This window comes from Procambarus clarkii, chromosome 13 (assembly GCF_040958095.1).
Source record: "Procambarus clarkii isolate CNS0578487 chromosome 13, FALCON_Pclarkii_2.0, whole genome shotgun sequence".
Taxonomy (NCBI): Eukaryota; Metazoa; Arthropoda; class Malacostraca; order Decapoda; family Cambaridae; genus Procambarus; species Procambarus clarkii.
In genome coordinates, this window is record NC_091162.1 from 13,207,145 (window position 1) to 13,219,930 (window position 12,786).

Here is a 12,786-nt window from a genome sequence, read left to right on the forward strand (position 1 = left end):
AACGTGATTAAACTTAATGTTAGGAAAAGCATTTTGGGAATGTATAAGAATTGGTCTTATGAAAAACTGAGAAGAGTATGAATTTAAGAGTAAAAAAAAAGTTCAATACCAAAAGTCTCTGTTTTGGGGTAATGTAGATTGTATTAGACTAGGACCGCAAGCGGTTGTGTTGGTAATAAGTAGAAAGGACATTTTTATTTGTTTTGGCTAAAGATTTTAAATCTTTAGCCAAAATCCACCACTTTAGTTTGAAAGAAGTAAGGTTAATAGGCATATAAATAGTTAAATATACAGTATATAAAGTATTAACCTTAGCCAACTAGATATTTTATACTGACTAGATGATCAGTGCTGAAATCTGTAGTGTGGCACTGGTATGTACAATATGTGGTGAGACCAACTTGGTGAGACCAACATGGTGAAACCAACATGGTGAGACCAACATGGTGAGACCAACATGGTGAGACCAACATGGTGAAACCAACATGGTAAGACCAACATGGTGAGACCAACTTGGTGAAACCAGGTCAGTAATCATCTGAGCATATTACTAGTGCTGACTGTTTTCCCAGGTAATGAAACGACATGCGTTTTGCCTCTACATTACCATTGTAAAAAACAGGTACAGGTTTCTTTATTTTCTAGGTGTCTGTAATATTTATTTGCAAATTAAGTAATGTTTTTTCTTCTTATGTATGAAAATGTGAAGCATATAATGTAAAGAATTACAACATCTTGTTAGGAGTATACATTTGTCACTCCCTTACCTGTGGCGAGGGCTAGAAACATCAAGAAGTTTAAAATAGAATTGCGTGCCTTTTCTCTTGGTGTTTTCTAAGCAAGGTTGAATTTAGTCCATCCCAACAAATACTATGTAGAGTAGCACATAAAGTTTTGTGATAAACTTTGTATGTCCTCTTGTAAACGTTCTTCTTTATGTTACTAGCGGCTGTTGTATGAAAACATTGCATGTCGTAGGTGATCCTTTACACATCCTCTCCTGTAATTCTGACTTTTTTCAATTTGCGTAAGTACTGTCAAGTTTTTAATTCAAAAATTAAAGCAAATTTTGTGCCTACTTGAATGTAAGGGGGCTTGGTAGTAGGTGAAACCTTTGCCTTTTATGAAATATATATATCTACAGTATATGGATGTAAGACTAAGTGTTTTGGAATGTCGTTGTTTATTAGCTCAAGTGTATGGCATGGAATTACTTTCTGCATTTTTTAAAATTATACCGACATAAGCAATATCTTTCGTATTTTACAAACTTATTTATTTACAGCTCGACCAAGTAGAATTGTGTGATGAGACAGATGTTTGGAACCAAATACTAGAAATAATAGTGTCACATTATTATGATAAAATAATGACTGGTACTCTTCATGTATAATATTTTTTTTAGTTTAATTAGAGACCGTAGTGGGAGCTGTGGAAAAATTTGGGCTGTTGTAAATTTAATAATAATAGAATTTAGTAATGAAATATATTCTTAAAGAAATAGTGGCATTTTCTCACAAAATACATCTTTAAACATTTTGATTTCTTTAGTTTGACGACATAAGTGTTCAGTGAACCCTTGAAACTTTTCTATGGCAAACCCCTGCATATCTTGATTAATATAACCTAAACACTGAGGCTATTTTAAAGCTGTAATGACACCATTAATTATGTATTGCAATGAAATGCAAATGTTAAATTGAATATTTAGGCAAGGAGGGATATTTATAAGATGCCAAGGATGTCATTAGAGTTATGGTAACTTTACATAGAGTAATGAATCAGTACAATCATGTAGAATTGCTCTCTCGGGGTATTTTTCCAAACAGAGAAATTTAAGATTTTACTCAAGGGCCCTAACACAAGGAGAGGCCAATCATTTAAGATCATTTTTATAATATATGTAGGAGAAAAATGTAATAAAAAATTCTATACCTCTGAATAGTGATAAATCATTACTTGTTACAAACCATTTCTAAATAACATGCCCTGTGTATGTGGTTCAATTGTGTGTGTAGATGCATCATAATGATGATGATGTGGAGAAGATGTATGCAGATGGATTTGTCCTAATTTCCCAGTTTTAGATATTGGTATCAGGTACATTAATTCATGCAGATACAAAAGTATTTACAGGAATACTTACCCATTCAAGCCCATGAGGCTTATCTTGAGATCTTATCTTGAGATGATTTTGGGGCTTTAGTGTCCCCGTACGAGGAATGGTTGTACGAGGAACTTAGTATCCTTGGGATTTTGAGCTTTGGATGATTATTATTTATTTTCCAGCCAACATGATAGAAGATAGACTTCCCCTTCTTTGTGTTTAGCAAGTTAATTTCCTTCCCTTTTTTAATGTGACAGAATAGGCTTTAGAAGTATTGTTTTTTCAAAGCAAAAAGAGTATTAACACATGAGACTCATTTCATTTCATTTTTCTCAGGACTAAATATAGATAATTGAATTATACTGCAGGACCAAATATTCCATTCAGTCAGGATAGTAAATAGCACATATTGTGAACATTGTACTTTTTATGTTGAACTTTGAACATCTCTTTTTCAACTAAATTAGGGAAGTTTTGGAAGGGAAAATATATGGGATGTAATAAATCATAAATCCAGCCTATAGTACAGTAGTCCTGTTACACTGTATGTACTGTAACTGCAAATGATGTGGAAAAGGAGTTCCCTTAAAATGTATTAGCTGCATGCTCTTGTAATGTTTGTTAATTTTGCACAACTATTGCAAAGAAAAATGTAATTAACTTGTATAAAAGAATTCCAAAGAATGTTATGTAGGATTTTGGTGCGTAAGAAACTCTGCTTTGGAAATTGAGTGTGCTTGTATTTGTGCATTAAAATGTATTACATTTAATAAACGGTCAGCAATAATATGAGGCACAGCATATGATTACCAAAATGTCATTGACTATTTATATCACAGTTAAACAAACTCTGAACAGTTTGTTAAAAAAAAAACAAATTTGGACAAATATCAATCAATCAATCAACATCATTTAACGTAATTTCCAACTTTCACGGAGAAAGATGAGGAGCACATAGCATCTAGTGGGGAGAAGATTGATCCCCAGTCTGGCCTCTTCCTCTACTCTTTCCGCTGGGGGACGTGCAAATCTATATGATACCTGGTTGCTGGGGAATACTAGTACTGTATATGTGCTGGGGAGTGGTGGATGGTAGAGTAGTCACATCAGTGTTAATACTTTTATTTAAAGAAACCATATACTGTATATATTACTTGTAAAGAGGCATTAAATTTATCTAATAAATGCACATGCAATCATAACAAAATGGACAAATTTTGGTACAAATATTTTCTAGTTGCGTATTCATAATCGAGCGGTAAATATTTTTTATTTATTTAAAAAATGATAGCAAGACTAAAAAATTAAATAGGGTTTGAAAATATTGTTTTGCAATTTGAAAAAAAAATAAAAAAAATTCTGTTTTATTTCATATAATCTTTAGGTTATTTTTATAATTTTTTTACTTATAAGCTTTTAAATAAGTACATTTAGTACTAAATTTTTTGTATACATGGTATAACAAAAAAAAAAAAGGCAATTTTGCTTTTATTCCATAATGCTTTAATCTGAATTCTTTTCTAATGCTTGATGGAACCAGTTGATTATACTTAAGCTACATCTAGCACAGTAGTCTTCTTTAATGTAAAATTAAAATATTCATATACAGTAGTGTATATATTGTATAGCACACTACATTCTCACTCAACTGGAACCCACTCTAACACACAGTCATAAGTGAATTATAAACTGGATAATCAAGCTAAATCTGGAGATCCAGAATATGCATTGAATATAAATATATATAATTCTAGTTATATTTGTTATACAGTATTAAACTGAAAATTTTTCATGGTAGTGGTATCAAAATATACTCCAGTAGAGTATGTGCATTAATAAAACACATTATAGCACAAAATAGCGAAGATAAGAGATCTGGTCGAAGACTGGGCTGCAGGGGACAATGATCCTGGGAACCATCTCGAGGTAAGACGAAATCAGATGCATGCACCAGGAGGGTTCCGAACCATTCGCTGCTGTCAAGAGGGAATCGTCTACTTGCATAGGGAGTCGTCTACTTGCACAGGGAATTGTCTTGCACAGTACAGTGACGCCTCAATTAACGAGTTAAGAATTAAGAATATTCTACATTAAGAAAATGTAGAATAGAACCAATGAAGAGCAGAGGTGCCATAGGCACAATCAGAGAACACTGTATAAACATCAGAGGTCCGCGGTTGTTCAACGTCCTCCCAGCAAGCATAAGAAATATTGCCGGAACAACCGTGGACATTTTCAAGAGGAAACTAGATTTATTCCTCCAAGGAGTGCCGGACCAACCGGGCTGTGGTGGGTATGTGGGCCTGCGGGCCGCTCCAAGCAACAGCCTGGTGGACCAAACTCTCACAAGTCGAGCCTGGCCTCGGGCCGGGCTTGGGGAGTAGAAGAACTCCCAGAACCCCATCAACCAGGTATCAACCAGGTATCAACCAGGAGTTTAATCCGTTCTGGCACCGAGCTCGTCATGTGGAAAACTCGTCTCTCGAAACAACAACAAAACTGTCGGAGGAGGTGTCCGAGAACCAGCGGGAATGCTCATTAATCGAGCGAAAGCTCGTCAGTCGAGACATATTTTCTGCCAGTGGCTTGCTCGTTACTCGAAATGCTCGTAACTGGAGCTGCTCATCACTTGAGGTTCCACTGTACTATATATAAAAATACATAGATACTGTAGTACTGTAAATAAATACAGTACATACCAAAAGCATTAAATTTTTGGATTCCAGGCCAACTTAGTTTCTACTTTCAGGTTTTGTATACAGTATTATCTTATTCTTGCTAGTTTCAAAGTGTTGCACTATAGATCTCTGCAATACACACTTATTATTCTTACTTGATTAGAATGTGATTCTAACATTTGTTAGAAATGCCACTGTTTCTTTATGTTTATAATAAGTGCGTGAATAATATGCCCTAAGGGAGTTGTAGTGTCGTTATTTGTAGCTTCTGTTCTTATGTGTGTCATTCATCTTGACTATTAAACACGTGTAAATAATTATTTCCTTGGAATATGATGCTGCTTTATTTTGGTACAGTATTGTAAGATAAATGCATGCTTTTTAAGGTGTTACAAGGCTTTCTAATAATTCTTAACAAATAATTTTAATATTTCCAAATTTAATTAGAAGTAAGGATGTGAAGCATTAACTTCAAAGATGATAGATGAATCATCAACAAAAGTGTAATAATAATGATATAAATGTATTCTACAAGCATATAATTGGTTTTTAAAGTAATATATATATATATATATATATATATATATATATATATATATATATATATATATATATATATATATATATATATATAATATATATATATATATATATATATATATATATATATATATATATATCTCTCTCTCTCTCTGTGTGTGTGTGTGTGTCTTTCTTTCTTTCTTTCTTTCTTTCTCTCTTTCTTTCTTTCTTTCTCTCTTTCTTTCTTTCTTTCTTTCCCTGGCACAAAAACTAAATATTAATGATCTCAAATGTCACAAATGCTAGTAATATATGATTGTTTCTAATTATGTAATAATTCTGCTATATAGTCCTACTGGCTTCAAGGGTTCTCCTGATCATTACCTTATTGTTACCCGGCAGACATGACTCGTCCTTATTTCACTACACAGTGTTAGAAGATACCAAAGAGCATTATTATCACGAATTGCTTATTGCATAATTAAGAGTGAATGTTTATTTTTTTTTATTGATTGAGTTGTAGCCCCCCTTTGTATTTGCTCCCCCTCATATAAAATGCATTAATACAAATAAAATGTTCATGGGAAAATGTTAGAAATAACAGAAATGATTAATCATTTAAGTTCTCTTACATGATATTTTCATTGTCTTGTCATGATGGAAAAGTTTGATATTTCGAATTTTGTAATGTTGAAAAAGGGTGGTTTTGTCAATAAAGCAAATGGTAACTGTCATAATAATAACAAATGGTCTATTATTTTTATTACGTACATTCAATAGGTTGATGTTAATACTGTACTGCATTTACATCGAAACTTAAAATTGGTTATACATGCAAGGGTACATGTTGTTGTTGTTTTAGATTCAGCTACTCGGAACAAAAGTTCCAAGTAGCACGGGCTATGGTGAGCCCGTAGGGCAAGGGGTACAGAATTTAGTTGTAAGCTTATACTACTCATTAAGTGACTCTATGACCAAGGCTGTATGAAAGTTTTCAAGGTGTGATCCTGAGAAATGCATTTGTACGTCCTCCTTAAGTAATTTTTTTGTTGTTGTTGTTTTTTTAGTATTATTTTCCACCACAAACGTGGCCACACATTTACAATGCTAACCAGCATATATACATTTTCTTCTGTCCTCCATGGACAGGGTTCCTTAAGTACTAGAAGTATGTCTACAGTCTACCCTATCTTGTGTTAGCACGATTAATCTTTTGGTTATTGTGTGTATATATATATATATATATATATATATATATATATATATATATATATATATATAGGCAATTCAACAATCCATAATTTTCCTATTAGTGCACAATAGTAATCAGTTGAAGTTGGTGCTGATGTGGATTCATCATGTCTGGGAAATACTTTCAGTATTCCACTGATGAATGTTTTGTATTAATGTCTAAGCTTTTAGTTAGGATAACCACTCATTAGGTACTATAACTCGTTTGGTATATGTATAGGATCTGTATAGTGCAATACTTTGACCTGAATGTGTGCGGTAGCACTTGTTACACTTTCTCCGATTTCATAAAAGTTGATTACTATTTTTGGAGAATTGTTTTTTCAATTAATACAGCATGTACAATTCATTAGAATAATTATGAATGGCCTTATTAGTATCAGTCTGTCAGATGAACTTTTATGGTCAAGTTCAGTTAAGAGAAAAGGTTGTATACAGACTGAAAATTATGATATTTGAGTTTATAAAGCACAATGATCATTACTGTAGGAAACACACAGTCGTGCAAATCTTCTTAGAAAAAAGTGCATAGATGATTCTCGGTGTCACACTAATTGGTTACATAGCGTCGTAACTTACAAGATACAGAGAATTCCCATCAGGAGAATATATGGCAATTTTGTATTGTGTTTTGTGTATGTGGGACTTTCACTTAACTAAGTCGTTGTGTTTCTTACAATATTTAAACTGATTTGCAAGACTAGACATAACGTATAACAAAACATATTCATATACGCGGAATAAGCCACATTTGAAACGTGAAAAGACAACTTGGTGAGTACACACACACACACACACACAGTGTGTGTTGCTTGTATGTGTATAATTAAACTTAGGTAAACACACACACACACACACACACACACACACACACACACACACACACACACACACACACACACACACACACACACACACACACACACACACACACACATACTCTCTCCCTCCCTCCCTCCCCCCCCCCAACACACCAACACACACAGGGGTCCAAGAGCTAGAGCTCGATCCTACATGCACAAATAGGTGAGTACACACACACACACACATCTCATTTTCACACACTCATAGTGACTCATTTTCAAGTGAGGGATTGTCTTATGTGTTTCAATCACCGTTCCTCTAACTAATTCTCTCCATATTTAGTGAAATTCTGCAAAATATTTGATTTTGTTGATTTGTGTATTTTGTGAGTTTATCATTTGCTGTGAATTTGACTTACGACGCAAAATGATGATTAATACAGTGTTCAATAATCCTATAGCAATTGCACAATATTTCCCTCGGATTTAATTTGTTTCATATTACAGTAGTTGATAATTTGTGTGTGTTGTCAGTTTGAGGACAAAAATATTCCTCGTTATCGCCGCAATGTTCCCGTGTGAATGCGTGTGTTCTTGCTTCTTAAACCTGAAGCCTCTTCTTGAAAGTCTTGTCTCTGTCTCCTCTTAAGTTGGCTGAGACCTCTTTGTGTATTCATTACTAATATACAGTGTTGTATGTTTATACTGGCACAGTGTAGTATGGTCATACTGGTACAGTGTTGTATGATCATACTGACACAGTGTTGTATGGTCATACTGGTACAGTGTTGTATGTTTATACTGGCACAGTGTAGTATGGTCATACTGGTACAGTGTTGTATGATCATACTGACACAGTGTTGTATGGTCATACTGGTACAGTGTTGTATGATCATACTGGTACAGTGTTGTATGGGCATACTGACACAGTGTTGTATGGTCATACTGGTACAGTGTTGTATGATCATACTGGCACAGTGTTGTATGGTCATACTGACACAGTGTTGTATGGTCATACTGACACAGCGTTGTATGGGCATACTGGTACAGTGTTGTATGGTCATACTGACACAGTGTTGTATGGGCATACTGGTACAGTGTTGTATGATCATACTGGCACAGTGTTGTGTGATCATACTGGTACAGTGTTGTATGGTCATACTGACACAGTGTTGTATGGTCATACTGACACAGCGTTGTATGGGCATACTGACACAGTGTTGTATGGTCATACTGACACAGTGTTGTTTGGTCATACTGACACAGTGTTGTTTGGTCATACTGACACAGTGTTGTATGATCATACTGACAGTGTTGTATGGTCATACTGACACAGTGTTGTTTGGTCATACTGACACAGTGTTGTTTGGTCATACTGACACAGTGTTGTATGATCATACTGACACAGTGTTGTATGATCATACTGACAGTGTTGTTTGGTCATACTGACACAGTGTTGTTTGGTCATACTGACACAGTGTTGTATGATCATACTGACAGTGTTGTATGGTCATACTGACACACTGTTGTATGATCATACTGACAGTGTTGTATAGACATACTGACACAGCGCTTCCCTTCGGACATTATTTATTTAGCTTTGTCAACCAAATACGAATGCTCTCGGTGTTGTGTTAGGGAAGGTAAGGCCAGCGGTTTTCATGTGCTTGGACGTGCCAAATGAAGGATGAATTAGTTATGCTGTGAATGCTGATTGATGTCAAATAAAAAGTCAACTTGTGGAGTGTTGCAGTTTTTATGTGTTATATATTCCTTAATATGACAGTGTTCTATCTTGCGGTTATCTTGCGATGATTTCGGGGCTTTTAGTGTCCCCGCGGCCCGGTCCTCGACCAGGCCTCCACCCCCAGGAAGCAGCCCGTGACAGCTGACTAACACCCAGGTACCTAATTTACTGGTAGGTAACAGGGGCATAGGGTGAAAGAAACTCTGCCCATTGTTTCTCGCCGGCGCCTGGGATCGAACCCAGGACCACAGGATCACAAGTTCCGCGTGCTGTCCGCTCGGCCGACCGGTTCTGAATCAAACTGTGATATGATTTCCTCTATAGATGATCACTTATCGTTAATATTATGTAAATAATTATAATTTTGAGGTAAATGGTTAAATATAATGACAATCATGCAATAACGTAAAAAAACAATTACAATTTAAAAAAAATGGTTAGTAACGAGGGCAAATTCTGAAATAAAATCTAGAGCACTTATGAGTATAATAGTTTATCATTCATTTGATAAAGGTTAGTATAATAATTTATCATTCGTTTATCATGTAAATTATTCGCACATTTTCTGTCACTATTTTATGGAGTGCGAAAAGATATGTGAGTTTAGAGACCTCTATAATAAATGTTAAAGAAAAATGTACATATTTAATCCAAAGTGATCTGCCAGATATCTTCAGTTTGCTTACTGTAGGTAGTAAATGTGGGTGATAATAGCCTACACTACTGCCCACAGGATAGGGGAGTGGTGTACGTAATAGGCAAATCAAGTATGAAATTACGGTATAACTCAACGCATATGTAAGCTAATTAGCTTCTAGATATTAAACTTAAGCAAACGCAATATGTCGCAAATAATACCATTCTCGCCGTAACCAGCATTTAATCTTAATTCTGTGTTTTGGGGGAAGATTGTTGAAGCTAGCTATAGGTGTTGACCAGACCACACACCAGAAGCTGAAGGGACGACGACGTTTCGGTCCGTCCTGGACCATTCTCTAGCTATAGGTGGTTGCCCAAGCATCGACTGTAACTTGTTTGCTCTGTGTATAGGGGTGAGGGGGTGTGACACTTGGTCAATCTTATCGCCATTGATTCTTTTGACATCCTTCCGTGCCTGGCTGAGTGGTGGGGGTGGGGCGAGGTACTTGAAACTTGACAAAAGTTTTCCAGTTATCTTGTCTGAGCTGTCATGCGCTCCTCGCCTTGGCTGAGGCTCTCGGAAAGAGCTTGAGCATATCTGGTGTACCCTATATGAAAGGTCAACACTTTATAACTGTGTTTCAAAGTACGCAGTTTAGAGTCACTGTAATAGGCATAGTGTTTATTAGTTTTCATCAAGATCTGGCTTTCGGGGGGGGGGGGGGGGGAAAGAGAGCCTACCTTAACCCTTAAACCGCGCAAAATATATTTTGCGCGGTTTAGAGCGAGAGCATATTTTGATGAGACGCTCATGACCAGACTGAAGATGATAGACTTCAGAAGTGAACATGATGAGCACCGTTCACGATGGTCCAATGCTGAACAGTTGCAAGGTGAACAAAACCACGAAACAACCGTTATATAAACCAGATTCTGTTTTGGACTATAACATCAACGTGCGTTTGTTGGATAAATGTGATATGATGGTGGGGGCAGTCGAGTGTGTACGGAAAACAGTGAAGTGGACCAAGAAGAAGTTTTTCCACACTGTTGACGTAACAATGCTGAACAGTTACAATATGTATCTTGTCAAAACAGGTGGTAAACAAAATTTCCGTGCGTTCAGTTTTACTGTAGTGACACAATTACTAGAAAAGTTTGGCAAACCAATTCCTGGTATACAGAGGCCCAGTGTGAACCCGGTATTACACCATATTTTGAGGTTATCTTGAGATGATTTCGGGACTTTAGTGTCCCCGCGGCCCGGTCCTCGACCAGGCCTCCACCTCCAGGAAGCAGCCCGTGACAGCTGACTAACACCCAGGTACCTATTTTACTGCTAGGTAACAGGGACATAGGGTGAAAGAAACTCTGCTCATTGTTTCTCGTCGGCGCCCGGGATCGAACTCGGGACCACAGGATCACAAGTCCAGCGTGCTGTCCGCTCGGCCGACCGGCTCCCTTTCTCCCTGGCCATGGACCAACACTCAGGCTCTCTTTCAAGGAGGCCTTTCTGACACACACAAACTAAGGAATTTACCACCAACTGGAAAGCGTGCAGTAGGCCAGCGTGAGTGCATTGTGTTCAAGACCAGACAAAAGAGGCTACAGGAACGTAAATTAGTGTTAACATTGTGCCCAGCGTGTGAGGTCACTTTCTGCTCTGTCAAGTGTCTCGACGAGTATCACAGTCTGGAGGACTTCTAAATGTCCAATAATGGTGCAAAAACGTATACATATTGAATTAGTGAATGTATATATTGAAAACAATTCATAATACATTTTATATTTCCTGAAAAATAAAACATTTTGGTGCACATACATGTCACACTAATATGTGGGTGTGTATTGAATTTATAACAGTTGTATTATAATACAACATCAAGTGAGCATATATTGTACAATACGAGTGAAAAAATAGTTGTAAAATACGCCATATATACTGTAAATAATTCCGCTAAAATAAATTCTCGGCAACTCTGGCTGCTTCAACACAGCGCCTGACTCTCCCGGGGCGCACCACGCTCCAGCGACCAAGATCTGTGACGTCATCGGCCAAGTTCTCGGCTCATTTACGTCATTGGTAAGAACAATTAAATTTGTTTTGAATTTTTCCCCGTGCCCAGGGTACACAAATGAACACTTTTATATGACGAAAAAAATAGTGAATTTTTGTTGTTGCGCCTAACGGTGTTGCAGGCCCAAAAGCCCTTAGTGGCTTAATGGTTAAGGATCAGCGAACATCTAAATGTTATGTGAACTCTAGCTCATTGTTAACTGTCTCCACTGTGTAATCCGTCCTCGACTCAAGTCCATTACATCCAGCGGTCGACCCCACAGACGCATTCATAATTTTTAACATGCTGTTCATTCAAAACGGGAATTTTCTCATATATAAATTAATATAATAATATATTTGGATATTATACATATATATATATAGGCATAGGTTAGGTTAGGTGTTTAGGTTCTGTTGGCGATTATTTGTATTTGTAGTACGTGGGTGAAGCATTTACAGCGTTGTGGTTCGAACAAAATTCGTCAGTGAAGCACTAGTTCCGGAAGTGTTCGAACGAAATCAGTTGTGAGTCGTGCAACTCGTCCTCGACTCAAGTCCATTACATTCAGCGGTCGACCCCACAGACGCATTCATAAATTTTAACATGCTGTTCATTCAAAACGGGAATTTTCTTAAGTATAAATTAATATTATAATATATTAGCATATTGTGTATATATAGGTATAGGATAGGTTAGGTTAGGTGTTTAGGTTCTGTTGGCGACTTTTTGTATCTGTAGTACGTGGGTGAAGCATTTATAGCGTTGTGATTCGAACAAAATTCGTCAGTGAAGCACTTGTTCCGGATATGTTCGAACGTCAGCAGTTGTGAGTCGTGTGTAAACCGCTATTCATTCATAAACTGGGGGTTTGGCGGGTGCATGGAATCACTTTTGGATCTTTGTTTGGAGGACGGGCTGGAGTCGTGTGTCAACCCGCAGCCCGTCCTCCAAACAAAGACCCAAAAGTGATTCCATGCAC